Here is a 16,444-nt window from a genome sequence, read left to right as displayed (position 1 = left end):
GCATAGAATCGGGCTTAACAATTCTGCTTCAAAATCTGTTACCAAGATGAGCTACTTCGTAAATACAGCATTGAAGTGGTGGATGGTGAAGTTACTTCCTGTGTTGTTGTTTCATTCATGCCTCAAGGTTGCAAAGTTATGTAAGTTGTTTACAGATAAAACACTAGTGAAGAAAAGTTCATTTGCCACTGCTAGAAGGTAGGAGCCCCAAGCAGTTAGCATGATGAATATCTTTGGCCTTTTCTTGCAGCTGTGTTCTGTTTACAGGGTCAAGTTATCTTATGCGTATCTCTAGGGTTAAAGGTCGTAGTCTTGTGGGTAATACCGTGTAGTATAGTTTCTGTTTTGTACTTTGTTAAAGAAAGTGAGTGGATGATTACTTGAGGTTGAATTGGTATTTGGAGCCTCATTAATGATTAATTAAAAACATACAGAAGTGCTTTTTTTCTAACTACCTGTACCTACCTAACGGTCTTTGAGGGTTCACGTATTCAAAAGATATCCTCTTACCCCTCCTAAGATATATGTTTACTTTTAGACTTAAAATGCATTTGAACAGAATTCAAAGCTTAAGAGTTTTTAGACTATTTGCATTTACATTAATTTACATAGGGCATAATTACTCTTAGGTCTCTGATAGCAGTAGGGTTCCCTTTTTTTCATTAACACTTGTTTCTTCTGCTACTTACAGGAATACTAACAAGATACTTTACGTATCATCTCAGGAGTTAATGATTTATGTCAGTCAACTTCATTATAAAGTGTCCTGGTGATCTACAGTTGGAAAATGTTGGTGACTTATCCTGTCTGGTTTGGTTTGGTACAGGTGGTAGCAGATTGATTTCAGTACCTTCAGTGCCTTCTTCCATAGTAAAACCCCACTGAAAATATTGTGAGGTGGTTGTGTGTGTGTTTGTACTTTTATTTTATTGTCTTTATTTCTGATTGTTTGCTTTCAAATGCTACCTTATGTTTCTCCAGTTTTCCTTTTGGGCACCTATGGCCTTTGCCTTCATTCAGCATCAAGGTCATTGTATTTCTCTTGACTTGGTTTATATGGTTCAGTCCCTTGAATGATTTCTTCCTCACTATGTAGGAATATTCTGTAGAATTTCAAATTTAGAATTTATGAATTGGAATATGGCTTAGGTCTTTCTATACATACTTGCTTTCCTGAGAGTATATTCTGTCTCCAACTTAAATGCAGGTTCTTTGAGGACAAGTAATATAGTTTAAATTGTCCACTGACAGAAACTAGCTACATGGTATTGTCATGAGTTGCCCATTGTCATGTCATTGCGCATTGGGTTGAGTTGCCCTGCATGCATGACGGGCAGCCTTATTATCTGCAGGTGGAACAAAGAGAGTGTCCTCCTAACAGCTTTCAGAGATGTTGCATATCCATTCCAGGCCAAACCACTCATTGCCAAGACGCGGGGTCTGAAACTGCCCAGTAGTGAGGGGTGGGTGGGGGGAGTGGAGGCAGGCAAGCGGCTATCAATGCTGTCCTTAGGCTTTATGGGGGTTCTACTCTGGTGACCAGGAGTTCGTTCTGCTATTTGTCACAGAGGAAGCAAGACGTGAACCAACCTAGTCATAGTCTGTACAAAGACATTCACAATCTGCTCTGCTTTCCCCAGCTTCTGTTTCTTCATTCTACATCTCTGAGAGAATTACCATTATGGTAGCTGTCGTGAAAAGCCTACCCTATTGATGTTGAAGGGCTGCCTCTATGCTGTCCTTTGGAGAAACCACGCAGTGTCTATATTTCACTATTTTATGTTATTTTTAAAATGTTTTAAAATTTATTTTTATTTATTTACTTATTTATTTATGTATTTATATCCAAGTTAGCATATAGTGCAAAAATGATTTCAAGAGTGATATAATTTTTAGATTTTTTAGTGTTTGTTTTTGAGAGAGGGACAGAATAGGGAGTGGGGGTGGCAGAGAGAGAGGGAGTCACAGAACTCCAAGTAGGCAGAGCCCGAACCCATGAGCAGTGAGACCAGGACCCAAGCCGAAGTCAGATGCCCAACCGACTGAGCCAGCCAGGGGCCCCTTATTTCACTATTTTAACTATGCTGTGGTTTCTGTCTGCTTACTCAGTACAACTGCATTTCCCTGAAGTCGGTCTTGGTGTGTTTTGGTTCCCTTCCCCACCTCAGGCCCCTCCCCTTTTAGGTGGATACGGGTAACCTTACAGTGTGCCCCACTCTGTGTCCTGTACGGAGCCAGGTATATAATAAGTGCTATGGTATTTGTTCAAAGCTTGCATGAATGACAACTTTTAAGAGATTTAACTCTTAATTAACAATATTTTGCTTAATTTCCATCAGTTTGGGAGAGAATTAGAGTTGAAATTGGGATAGGGTCTTGGGGAATTTTAGGTGGGAATAGTTTGTGACCTAAGAGGAATAAGGATGGCTTTTTTAAGCCACATTACGACCAGGCATCTAGTACAAGCAATTTAGTTATTCTGTCCAGACTGTGAACAGTTGTCTTGTTCTCACTAAAGGCGATTTTGTTGAAATGTTCTTAGAAACAATGTGTGCAGGCTTCTGTAGTCATACAGGAGAGACAGAGAGAGATCCAGGGAACATCAAGATACTGACTCAACTTGTCCTTTTTAAAAAATATTTGACCCTTTCTCTGTAACTGAGCAACCCTTCAAAGTTGTCGATACAAAGTGGCAAAATAGGAAAGAGCTCAAAACCAGTGTCTGTGTTATAGCTTTCTGGGAAGAGGATGCTAGGAGAAAAAAATATATATTTCTAACTGTATCATTTCATATGAACCATTCTTAGGTTTCTCTTGTATTTTTAATGACCTAACCTTGACATTTTTGATAAGTTTAGTTCTTAACAGACACACCGAACTACCCCCCACAGCTAACAGCTAGAGGCAGTGAATGGTGAGGCGGTTTTTGAAGCTCATGGCTCTTTCCCATGGCTTCTCATGTTGATGCCCAGAATGAACGGACAGCTTTGTTACGTTGCAAATATGCTGGATACAGAAGAGGAGGGCACACTCACTGTCATATAAAATAGGGCCCTTCTGTAAAGCTAACACTAATTGTTGAAGAATGAAAATACCAAAGACATCCTTGTCATTCTGTAGGACTGGAAACTCTCTTTAGACCATTGAATCAAATCAATAGGTTATTAATCTTTTCTGTGGGGAATGCTTTTTATTTATCAGCTGTCTAAAATATTTGGGAAATTATATCTTGTGGGAGTTGCCATTCATTAGGAAATGCTTGTTCATAGTTGTAAGCCAGACCACATGTAGCAGTAAATGTTATGTATCACTGTGGAAACCAAAAATCACAAATGGGATGGTCTTAGCATTAAGCATTCTGCTTCTTATGGGGATAGTCATATCCAGATTCGGTTCAGTTCACTCAAATATTTATGGGGCATTTAACGATCAAAAGGTCTGTGGGTACTTTGTTTAATGACTAATTTTCCTCTACACAAAACTGAAAAGATCATTAAAGGGAAAAACTAGGAGGAAAAGTTCCCAGTTTGTGTGGATTGTAAAGCTTGTAAATGTAGAACTCTGAAGTGGAAGGCAGGAGACTAGGGTTTTAGTTCTGGCTCTTGCAAAAACTAGTGGTGTGGCTTTCGACAAGTCTTTTAAACGTTTGTCTCCGTTTTCTCATCTGTAACAAGATAGAATTGGACTCTGTGACTCCTAAGTAATGAATCTGTTTTCCTATACACTATTTTTTAAATGAGAGTTATTATAGGTGGATGTATCTCAGTATTTTAGAGTAATAAGGATCATTGTTATACTGCATGACTTTATCACCTCACAAAAAATTCACTAAGGATTGCGGTCACATGTAGCCATTTGTCAGTGGATCCCACTTTCCTCTCCACTCAGTATATATTGACATGGGGTGTCAATAGAATCCAGTAGTGACAAAGTATGCAATAATCTGATTTATAGATGTTTAATTTGACTGGTAGCCAAAAGGTGACATTCGAAGAGTGTAATTGCTGTTCATAGATGAAGGTAAGGATAATGCCTTAAGCAGTAGTTCAAAGGCGTGAAGTGGTTGGTGGAAGAGGAGACTGGCTGAACTGGTTAGTGAGAAGGTTTATTCATATACCCATTTAATTCTTAGTTCCAAGACTGCCTCATCTGTCATTTCAGCAGTTTCTGTAACAGGAATATCTCATAGTGGAACTGGAATCAGTTGGCCCTAATGATCCAGTAGGACTTGTGAGAGAGGAAGCCTATCCATGTTGCCAGCTCTGTTCATGACTTGGGGGTGTGTGGACAAGGACATTTCTCTGGACTATTTTCTCGTTATTAAGTAGAGGGAAATATCGATCCCATCCATATCCCTCAAGAACATGATGAGGATAAACAAGAGACCTGGATGAAGCTATAAACAATTTTGATTTATATGTTAAATAGCCAACTAGAATCCTTGGACTTGCTCAGAACACAAACATCCTTTTGATAGATTTTGCAGTTTGATTTTTTTTAATATAGGAGGGTTTACTATTTTTATTTTTTAAAATAATTTTTAATGTTTGGGAAGGGCAGAGAGAGAGGGAGACATAGAATCCGAAGCAGGCCCCAGGGTTCGAACTGTCAGCACAGAGCCCGACGCGGGGCTCGAACTCACAGACCATGAGAGCATGACCTGAGCCAAAGTCGATGCTTAACCAACTGAGCCACCCAGGTGCCCCGGGTTTACTGTTTCTTAAATTTTTAAAATAAGTCTTTACATTTAATTTTTTTTTTAAGTTTAAAAAAAGTTTAAAAATATGCATGTGACTAAAAGTGAGAGGCTTCAAAATATTTGACTATTTGGCCTTTACAAAATACCATAGTATAATAAGGATTTGCTAAGTGTTCTTCATCCACAACTCCAGTTCATGTCATAAATAGTGTTTTTGAGCATTTACTATACAGCAGGCACTGTTTTAGGAGCTAGAGATACAGTAGCGAACATAACTGAGTTTTTATCATCAAGGAGACCATGTAGTGGATGGAGCTGATAAGCGTTATCTATTCTGTACTAGGTGCTAAGAAGAAGAATAGAGCAGGCTAGGGGACAGAGCAGGGAGAAGGGGGTGTTAGGCAGTAGACATGAGCAGAGAGCTGCAGGAAGTGAAGGTATGTGCCAGATAGGGCGTCAGGAGAACAGGCGTGCCAGGCGGAGGAAGCAGCAGTGCAGAGGCCTCTGGCGGCTGTGCGGTGGAGGACGGTGCACCGGGCAAGTGATGGGGGCCCAGCAGACCAGACCACGCTGGGGAGCCTTCCGGGAGGTGAGCGGGTCCCCCAGGGTCTTCTGGGCCACAGTACACACTCTCCACTCGGGTTTTCCTTGTTGTTTGTGTATTTGTTTTCTGGAGCAATGATAGAATTTTTATTTTTCAATAAGATGACATATTCTTACCTCGGAAGATCATACCACATGTCATAAAACACCACCACAGAAATCCACACTGAAAGTCAGTACTGAAGAGTCTTTGTGGAACGTCGTATCGTGAAAGCAGAATGAATGAATAGTTTGTAACATGAGAGTCAGATACTTAATGTTCTTTTTTTTTTTAAACCCCAATATTCTAGTGATAATTATTAAGTCCCAGTAAATAACATCCAGGGTTTTGTGTGTTTTTTGTGTTTTGTAATTGTATTTTGGTTTCTTATAATTGCTGGAGATTTAATAATGAACAAACTAAAACGCCATCTCAGACAACTAGCCTAACTCCTGTCCTTTGCATGTGGCACCTCTGAGCTTCAGCCCCAGTGTATCCAGGAATCCAGTCTTCCAAGTAGGAACTGGGTCTACCATCACTTCCTCTGTACATCCCCCCTGGTTCTGTCCATCCCAGATTATGCCCATCAACCTTTCTTCCCCTTTCTCCTCACGCCCTCCCTTTAATTTTCATTTGAGATCTTTTTTATTGTAAAAGCAAGTAACATAAAACTTACCATCTTAACCATTTTCCGGCGAACAGTGCAGTCGTGTTGATACGCACATTGCTGTGCGACACACTTCTAGAATTGTATCCCTTGTGTTCCCACGGCGCTCCCTTATTTATACATACAGCATATCCAGCAGTGTTTCAATTTCCATCTCCTTTGAGGTTCTCTTTATTTCCGTATTTTGCATCTAACAGGGTACCTGACAGGTAGGAGGCAATCATTAAATGTTAAATGGCATTTTTTTCTTTAACAAATGCCTCTAGAGCACTTAACTCTGAGCCTGTGTTCTAAGTGCATTGCACATACTCACCGATTTGATTTTTACAAGAACCCTCTGAATACTGTTTCATTTTAGGAGGAAGCTGAGGGACTCACACAAGGTCACAGCTGATACTGAATGAGTCCATTTATAAAGAACAAAAATAATGTAAAGAAAGACTCTGGAAGGTTCTTTGTGCTGCTGCTGGCTTCCGGGAACAGCAGACAGGGTGGGGAGTATGTCCATTCCTGAGGTCCTTGGGGAAAGCTGCTTGGTCCCCTGCTGCCCCTGCCAGAGTGACTGCGCCCTCCCCAGGCATGGCCCTGCCCACAGCTCCTTCCTGCGGGCCTCCTTGGTGCCTTGTGTGTTGCCTCCTCTCCTCAGGTGACATTTGCACTTAACTGGGGCTGCTGGGAATAAGTGCTAGCTTCTCTCTGCTTGGCTTGGGGATTACACCCTCTAGAGGGGAATTTACCTCCCAACCCTCCATCCCTTCTCCCACCTGGTCTTTCAAAGGCTCGGCATCTTTTCCCCCACTGTGGGGCTCATTTAACAGGCACCTTCCTGGGCTCCACCGCAGACCCACTAAAGCTGTCTTTGCAGATGGGGCCCCCAAATCTGTATTTTAGGCTTCTTAAGAGCTACTGGATTAGAAGATGTGCCCCTTTGCCCTTGTGAGGAGAAAGAGATGAAATAAGAGACTTCTGTGACCTGAGCCCCCTCTCCACAGAGTCCAGCAGAATCTTGTCGTGGTACTGCAGTTCTTTTCTCTGCTAGTTAAGAGAAGTTGCTGGACGGTGGAAGATCAAGCCTTGAGGGCAAACCTACGGCAAAGTAAACTATAGTAACCAGAGTAAACTACGGGCTGTGGGACAGCTGCTTGTGTTTCTGGAGCACAGCCACGTCCATTCTACGGCTGCTTTGCACTACAATGGCAGAGTTGAGTAATTGCTACAAAGACCATACAGCCTGCAAAGCCCAAAATATTTACTATTTGGCCCTTTACAGAAGAAGTTTGTCCAACAGCTGAGCTACCCAGTAGCCCTTCCTGTAAAGGTGGAAATATTTCTGTCTGCTGCTCTCCTAGCCAGCAACACTTGCCTTTTGGGTATGGAGCACTTGAGTGAGTGATGTGCCCAAGTAACTGAAATTTTTGTTATATCTAGTTGTAATCAATTCGATTTTAAAAAGTTAATTTAAATTTAAATAGCCACATTCCACTAGTGGCTACAGTATCAGACTGTGCAGGACTAGAGCAAAGATTTCAGATTGGGATTGGCTTTGAGGTGTCAATGAAATACTAACAAGAGTTTCTTCAGGCCCCTGGGAAGAGGGAGACCAGGGAAGGAAGCATCTAGAAAGGATGCATTTTAGAACTTTTCATTTTTTCCATTATGACTTTTGAAATTTTTTAACATTTTTAATTTATTCTTGAGAGAGAGAGAGACAGAGCATGAGCGAGTGAGGGGAGAGAGAGAGAGAGGGAGACACAGAATCCGAGGCAGGCTCCAGGCTCTGAGCTGTCAGCACAGAGCCCGACACGGAGCTTGAACTCACAAGCCGTGAGATCATGGCCTGAGCTGAAGTTGAATGCTTAACGGACTGAGCCTCCCAAGGTGCCCCTCATTGTGAGTTTTAAAAAGTTAACTTGTGTCAGGATCCACCTCTGTACCACTTAATCAGTTTATTGACCTTGGTTAGGTTACCTAGTTTCTCTCTGCCTCAATTTTCTCACCTGTAAAAGAGATAGTGATAGTACCTACCTTAAAAGACGGGTATGAAGTTAGAGTGCTTAAACAGTGTCTTGCACATAATAAAATCTTTGTGCTGCTCTTATATCATTTTATTTATAAGTTTTTTGTGACCTAGGTTAGGAAGGTAATCCTTATTTTTTTTTTAAACGTTCATTCACTTTTGGGAGAGACAGAGACAGAGCACGAGCGGGAGAGGGGCAGAGAGCAAGAGGGAGACACAGAATCCCAAGCAGGCGCAGGCCCTGAGCTGTCAGCACAGAGCCTGACATGGGGCTCAAACTCGTGAAACTTGAGACCTGAGCCGAAGTTGGATGCTTAACCCACTAAGCCACCCCTCCTTTTTTTTTTTTTTTTTTTTTTAAAGGAAAGTGGATTCTGAATTCCAGGATACTTTGCACGCTAATGTGACTAATGTAGTTTGTTTCTAATTTGGAGACCAGCCGTGCTTCACATCCTTCCATGTAGGTTCATGACGGTTCACCCGGATGGGTCCAGCATATGACATATGCAGCAAGGTATTGTCAGAGTTTTACTGCTGGGTCACTGTAAACATTGGTAGATGGCCAGATCGTCTGGCAGAAACTCTTCACAAATAAACGAGGCATATTTAATTAGAAGCAGAACATTTCTTTGTGTCAGCGACTGTTCCTAAGTTGGAGAAATCCCACATTTGAAAGGAAGTATGCTTCTATTTTATCCTGAGACACATCGGAATCTCCGACCATAAGTAAGTTTGAGGTCTTCCCTCTTAGAGAAACATAAGCAGGGCCCACAGGAACCTTTCGGGAGTGGGGAGTTGGCAATCGTTTGTAAATGATAATGGTAGTAGAAATCCAAAAGTGCAAAGAATTTCAGAAAAAGATCACTTTGAGGTTTTTTTTTTAATTGGGTGACTATTTGGTAACTTTCTCATCTCCAGAATTATCTACTCATAATCCAGTGCTATATACTTGCCATGGCTAAACAATGCCACTTTTAATGACCTCCCAGAAGCCATTGAATATGGCCTCTTAAAAAATCTCCTTTTAGGCTCTCTGAGATGGTAATGATAGGACAGCACTTCTTGAGTCCTCAGATCTGTTCTCCAGGGCTGGAGCAACCGCGTTTGGCAGATACTATGTGCCCTGCAGTTGGTCTCCAAGGCTGCCTTTTTGATCTATAAGACCACGTTGCAACCCTCCTCGAGAAGCAAATAATATAAGGAGAAAGCCTTGCCCAGGTGGCAGGCACTGTTGTCATTATGCGTGCAGTACCCTCGTCTTTAGGCAGTAGTGTGCTATTTGTTTTCTGTTTTCAAATTCTAGGTGGTGTTTGCGTGTATCTGTGATACACTAAACCTGCTGCAAGTTTTCATGGGCTCATTTGACGTAGAGCTGAAAGAATGAGAAAATAGTCCTCTGTTAATATCCTCTAGCTTAAAATCATGTGTGGCCTGAAGCTGTAGTCCTCTTAGGGAGGGAGGATATGGAAGTATCAAAGTCTCCCATGTGACGTGGCCCATAGGGATTAGCTGTACAGTAAGCATAGCTGTTTGACTCGCAGGCTCGGCTTTTACATGCTCTTGCCTGCACCTCCCTGCTCCGTATCTCCCCACTACATGTGCCTGTTCGACTTTATCTATTGCTCTTCTAGCACATTTCTCTACGGCCCGTGGACACCCGTTTGTGTCACTTGAATTGAAAGGGAGTAAGCATAAACCCTTTTCTCCTGCTATAAATTCAGCACGGTTCCTCTCTTTCTGTCTGACCTGAAGAGTGAGGATGCAGCTTGCAGTTTAGAAGACTGTGGTTCCAATTATACATTTCCTTGGGGTGGAGACCTTATTAATATAAATTGCAGAGCTAGAATTATTGTGTAGAAGTTACGAGAAGACAGACCTAAGCTTGATGTAAGGAAACCTTTGTTAAGTACCAGTGCTGGCCAGCAATCTGCTATTCGCAGAGCTTGGATGTGCTGAATCAGACCATTCTGTGAGGGATGTGGCAATGGTAGGAAGCTGGACAAGATGCAATTGTTTGCTGTGATACTGGGCACTTCAGAAATCCTAGAACACAAATAAATATTTTCCTATTAAATCTGTGATGTTACCTTAAAGTGCCTTGGAGAGGGAATTATTTCTTTTTAGATGAATTGTATGTAAATGAGACTGACTTATTAAATGATATGCTCTAGTAGCATATCATTTGTTCTAATGATGTGTGTTGTCTAGTCATCTTCCCGACAAATCCATTTTAAGATTAATTAGCAGTTTACTAATGAAAGTATACCTAGGTGAATTCAGCAATTATTTGGGACCTACTGTACTCTTCACACTATGCCAGCCTCATCGAGGATAAAAATGTAAATGACATAGTGCCTTAGTATTCTAATTGGAGAAATAGACCTGAGCATTTTAACCAGGACATAAAGGAGACTATAAAAAATATTAAAATCCAGTTGTAAAAAGAGGGAGCCATTTAATTCTTCCTGGAGCAACCCATGGAGTCAATGTGGACTGAACTTTAAAAGAAAAATAAGGGAGGCTCCTGGGTGACTCAGTCAGTTGAGCGTCCGACTCTTGATTTCAGCTTGGGTCATGATCCCAGGGTCATGAGCATGGAGTCTGCTTGAGAGTCTCTCTCTGTCTCTGTCTCTGTCTCTCTCTCTTTCTCTCTCTCTCTCTCTTTCTCTTTCTATCTCTCTTTCTCTCTCTTTCTCTCCCCCCCCCTCCTCTGTCCCTCTCCCTTATCTGTATGTGTGTTCTCGGTCTCTCAGAAATAAAGACCAATTTGGTTGGGGGGGGGGGGCAGGTATAATAATTCACATTGATTTGGTATCTGCTATAGGTGGGAGACTTTTTTTGTGTGTGTTTTGTGTGTCTCTGTGCGGGTTGGTATTGTCCTCTTCATTCTACAGATCAGAAAATGAATTGTGTAAAGGCAACTTTAGTCCAGACATGTGAGGCAAGGCTGAGGCAAGGAGTGTTAAGAGTCTAGTGTGGCTGGGGCACCTGAGTGGCTCAGTCGGTTGAGCGTCCGACTTCGGCTCAGGTCCTGATCTCATGATTCGTGGGTTTGAGCCCCATGTCAGGCTCTGTGCTGGATGCTTGCTCAGAGTCTGGAGCCTGTTTCAGATTCTGTGTCTTTTTCTCTCTCTGCCCCTCCCCAGTTCAGGCTCTGTCTCACTTTGTCTCTCAAAAATAAATAAAAAATATTAAAAAAAAAAAAAAAAAGTCTAGTGTGGCTGAACACGGGGCTCGTGGAGGCGCAGAACTGGAGAAGCCATGGGAAAGGGGTATTGGAGGCACATTATCTAATCCAGATGAAAAAGGTGACTTTCCAGAGTCACTTCTAGGACCAAAGTGTTTTCCTGCAGAATATATTGGCTTTGGAATGATGAGCTTTAGATTCAAGTCCTAGCCTGGAATGCAGAGAAATCTCATTAGGTTGAACATTTGTGTGAACGGAAAGAATACCCGGGAGACCAGGGCTTGATTTTTTTTCTCCCTAATGTCTAACTGAGTGTGCTGTAGAGACTTTGTCTCCACCCATAATGTAGGGGCAATAATACTGCTCCATGAATATGTGACAGGTCCAGGCTTGGGGTCATATATACATATCTGTGAAGGAGTTAATAAAATGTCGGTTGAATCTAAATCAGAAAACGGGATTGAAAGCAGCAGCTCTTGCCCAGTCAGCCAGATACCCTAAATCTATTTCCTGTCTATCCCCTTTCAACCTCTTGGGTTTAGCACCTGATTTCCTCTTGCACAGACTATTGCAAGAGTCTCTGAACCAATTTCCACACTTGCTCTCCTAAATGTAAACTGTCAGGCTAATTTTTTTCAGGTGTAACCTGTATCACTTTATTGCCCTGTTCAAAGATCTGCAGTGGCATTTCATCTTCCACGGAATGAAAAACAGGCTCTTACCGACTGGTTCCACTCTTCCAGCATTACTCTCTCCTTCTCGCCCACCTGTCTTTGGCCTTTCCTCATTTCCAGCTCCATTTCTGTTTCTTAATCCCCAAGTCCAAACTAATTTCTCCTTCTTTTATTGCTCTTTATAGTCTGTGACATTTTTCATTCAATTATCTATTCAGCCAACATTTATTGAGCATCTGATGTGAGTCACAAACTCTGTCTGGTGGTGAAGACACACAAGTAGGTAAGAGTCACATCCCCATTTGAATCACTGAGTGGTATTTGCAGGTATAAACATCTTACCCCTACTCCAGACCACAAGCTCCCTGAGGACGAGAAGTCTGTATTTATTACACATTTCCGTATAGGCATCTTCATTGGTGATGTGTACATTTTGTTGAATAAATGGTTGAATTTAAGTTAGTTTAACAAAACTGCTCCAGTTTCTTGTATAAAGCTCTAGATACACTGAGGGATTTTTAGTGAAACCATGAACACTCACGCTCAGTCTTTGCATTTACAAAATGAGTACATCATCCCTTTATGGTTAAAGACAAGACATGATGGGCCAGTAAAAGAAATAGCTATTCTTTGGACTCTTCACACAGAAAGTGATATTGATAGGTTTTTGAATGTAGTTCAGTCTACTGAAAGAGGCAACATATTAAGGTGTCTGTACCTTTGGTATCTGTTTTTTGGTATATATTTTTAAGTTGTAACTTTTATAGAAACCTAAACTAGTTGGGAATTAAAACTACATTACCATATAGAGAAGATTATCTGAAACTATGGAGAGAGGAAGTTAGGAATGAGTGGGGACTTGGAACCAGATGTGGAGTCCAGTCTCAAGACCCAGTAGCTCACAAAACAGCATGTGCACTTGAGCCTTTTTGTGTTGACATGTATGCATCAAAATTATCTTTTCTTAATTTTAAAATGTAGTTATACATTAAAAAAATTTTTTTAATGTTATTTATTTTTGAGAGAGAGAGAAACAGATCACAAGCTGCAGAAGGGCAGAGAGAGAGGGGGGGATGCAGAATCCGAAGGAGGCTCCATGTTCTGAGCTGTCCATACAGAGCCCAATGTGGGGCTCAAACTCTTGAACTGTGAGATCATGACCTGAGTCAAAGTTGGATGCTTAACTGACTGAGCCACCCAGGCGTCCCCATGTTAACGTCTAACCATCATTGTTATATAAGGATATAATATTCCATTTAGTGGCACACCATCGTTTTACTGTGGTGGGAAGATCATGTGCTTCACTGTCCTGCAAAATGCGCTAAACTGCGACGCTGGTTATCTTATGCTGATCGTTTTTCCTAGATTTTGGCATATTTCCTTAGTGAGATTGGCTATTCTCCTCTTTCTAATGTTAAAAACTAACAGCAGAACCATTTGATGGAATCATTTTTTCCCCAAAACACAGAACTTGATTTACTTATCTCCTACCTGGACAACTGATGAAGAAATAGTGGCACCATTTTACCCAAACAGTAGCTTGAATGTACTACATTGACCACAGCTTTGAGTGATTTGGTAGGAAGAAGTCTTATGTCTGTGTCTGCTAAATGACTTTAGCATTTGTGTGATTAAGAAAGAACTTTGAAGACTGGGGTGCCTGGGTAGCTCAGTCAGTCAGTTAAGTGTCCGACTTCGGCTCGTGTCATGATCTCCTGGTTCATGAGTTCAAGACCCGCATTGGGCTCTGTGCTGACAACTGAGAGCCTGGAGCCTGCTTCAGATTCTTTGTCTCCATCTCTCTCTGCCCCTCTCCCACTTATGCCTTGTCTGTCTAAGATAAATAAAAACATTAACAAAAATTTTTTTAAAGAAATAATCTTGAAGACATTGTTGGCAATCATCTGATTGAATAAAGTTTTGTTACTCGTGTGACTTAGTAGGTGGGGGGTTTCTGTGTAATCCATCACTGCAGGATGTCTGAAGACTTGTACTGAGCTGCGGGTGTCCACCATGTCGGAACGACACACCTCGAGTGCTTCCTAACAGCCATCTCCGACTCCCATCCAAGAGTGTAGGTGTGTCTCCCACAGAAGGGAAACTGCTAGAGAGTGCAAATTATATGCTTCCGATGCTAATCCAGGGAGCATTCGGTGATCTTAGAACATCCACAGGCCATACCATGTGTAGCAACATGGATGGACCTTGAGGGTGTTATGCTAAGCGAAATAAGTCAGGCAGAGAAGGACAAATATCATATGTTTGCATGTATAGGAGGATTAGGAGGAACTTGACGGAGGAACAAGGGGGAGAAGAAGGGTGGAAATGGTGGGGGAAAGGGAGAGAGGCAAACCATGAGAGACTCTTGAAGGCTGACAAAAACTGAGGAATGATGGATGTGGGGGTGAGGGGGGGTGGGCATGGAGGAGGGCACTTTGGGGATGAGCACTGAGTGTTATGTGGAAACTAATTTGACAATAAACTATTTGAAAAAAAAAAAAAAAAAGTAAACATTAAAAAAATTTTTTTAAAGAAAAAAAAAAAAAAAAAGAACATCCACAGGCCATATAGACCAGAAGCCCACATGCATTATCATATTTAGAACTTTAATAATGAGAAAGCCAATGAGAGTGGAGAAAGATGGGTAAGAAGCAAATAAATTTAGAATATGTCATGTGGCAAAAAGGACAGTGGAGAAAATTAAAACACAGGAAGGTGACTAGGCACTATCAAGATGTGTGTGTGAGAAGGTGGCAGCCCGGGAAGCCTGGGCGAGGTGATGGCAGGAGCCACGTGGAGATCTCTCTGGGAAGAGTGTGTCAAGCAGAAGCGCAGCCTGGCCAGGTGCTCCAAGACAGAACAACACTTGGCACGTCTGAGGCCCAGTGAGGAGCCTGGAAGGCTAGTGTAGAGTGTTCTGGTGGGTGGAAGGGACGAAAACCTTGTTCAGTGGCTTTTAAAGAGGATGAGAATGAGTGTGTGCTTCTCTTGAGGAGTTGCCCTTTATTTATTTATTTTTTAAATGTTTTATTTCTAGGAGAGAGAGAGAGAGAGAGAGACCGCGTGAGCAGGGGAGGATCAGAGAGAGAGGGAGTCACAGACTGAAACAGGCTCCAGGCTCTGAGCCGGCAGTCAGCACAGAGCCCGACGCGGGGCTCGAACCCACGAACCACGAGATCATGACCCAAGCGAAAGTCGGACACTTAACCGACTAAGCCACCCAGGCGCCTCAAGGAGTTGCCCTTTAAAGGGGAGCAGGCCAGTAAAAGAGAACCTGGGGGAGGATGTGAGGTGGTGGGGGGAGGCTTGAAAGATGGGAGAAATGGCAGCATGTGGTTTACCCACAGGTCCGACCCAGTGGCAAGGGCAAGGTCAGTGACTTAAGAGAGGATGTTGCTGGAAGAATGGTGAAGTTGGAGAAGTTGTTGGCATGTAGAACACAAGGGCAGGAGTTGCTTTAGAGACGGCAGATGATGGAGTATGTGTCTAAATGCGGGAAAGTTGGTAAAGTGGAAACGGAAGTGTGTGGAAATCCTTCTCTATTCCTTCTGTTTGCTCAGTGAAACACAGAACACACAGTTATGCAGCCATAGGTAGTGAGGAGATTTCTATAAAGAGAGGAGAAATGGCGAAATAGTCACCTGGGAGAGAGGATGAGTCGTGGAGTAGGGGAAGGGTGGTCGGGTTGCAGAGGCTAAACTAAGGACCCTCCGGAGATCATTGGTCATGAATTTAAAATAGAACTTGTCGGGCCACCTGGGTGGCTCAGTCGGTTAGACGTCCGACTTCAGCTCAGGTCATGATCTCACGGTATATGGGTTCGAGCCCCACATCAGGCTCTGTGCTGACAGCTAGCTCAGCGCCTGGAGCCTGTTTCAAATTCTGTGTCTCCTTCTCTCTCTGACCCTCCCCTGTTCACACTGTCTCTATTTCTCTCTCAAACATAAAATAAACTTAAAAAATAAAATAAAATAGAACTTGTCGAGTGGCATCTGGGTGGCTCAGGTCACGATCTCATGGATCATGAGTTCCAGCCCTGAGTGGGGCTCTGCACTAACTTGGGATTAACTGTCTCCCTCTCTTTCTGCCCCTCCCTTGAGCTCTCTGTCTCTGTCTCTCTCTCACACACACTCAAATAAATAATGAACTTTTAAAAAAAGTAGAGCTTGGGGGCGCCTGGGTGTCTTAGTCGGTTAGGCGTCCAACTTTCGCTTAGGTCATGATCTCGTGGTTCGTGGGTTCGAGCCCCGCGTCGGGCTCTGTGCTGACTGCCAGCTCAGAGCCTGGAGCCTGTTTCAGTCTGTGACTCCCTCTCTCTCTGACCCTCCCCTGCTCATGCTGTCTCTCTTTCTCTCCTAGAAATAAATAAAAACGTTAAAAAAAAAAAAAGTAGAGCTTGTCAGTTACCATGATTATGTGTTTTTCTCCAGCCACAGTCAGCAGCCTTGGAACACGTGCAGAGCAAGCAGAGACTTGCATTTGGAACACGAACTACGGTTTGCCAGGTCACTAGGAAGAAGAAGGAGAGAGAGGAGGGAGGAGCTGAGGTGGAAGGAAGGGTTGATAACGGCAAGCCTGTGGTAAGAGAGGAGGCCGAGTGACAGCGAGGGAGTATAG

The 16,444-nt window shown here is 42.6% G+C and overlaps 1 protein-coding gene across 5 annotated transcripts in view; it reads left to right on the top strand.

Moving 5' to 3' along the window:
* Positions 1-16,444, top strand: part of LRRC8D (leucine rich repeat containing 8 VRAC subunit D) — a 122,782-nt gene that overhangs the window by 50,368 nt on the left and 55,970 nt on the right. The window contains exon 1 of one of the 5 annotated variants that reach the window (XM_039221842.1): positions 5,269-5,288. The exons of the other annotated variants lie outside the window; for them this stretch is intronic. The gene's annotated coding sequence lies outside the window, so the exon portion shown is untranslated. Of the gene's footprint in view, positions 1-5,268; positions 5,289-16,444 lie in introns of those variants that run through there. 5 annotated transcript variants of the gene reach the window in all.

This window comes from Hyaena hyaena, unplaced genomic scaffold (genome assembly GCF_003009895.1).
Source record: "Hyaena hyaena isolate Hyena2069 unplaced genomic scaffold, ASM300989v1 scaffold_1025, whole genome shotgun sequence".
NCBI lineage: Eukaryota > Metazoa > Chordata > Mammalia > Carnivora > Hyaenidae > Hyaena > Hyaena hyaena.
The sequence above is the reverse complement of the archived record's forward strand: the minus strand, read 5'-3'. Positions and strand labels throughout refer to the sequence as shown.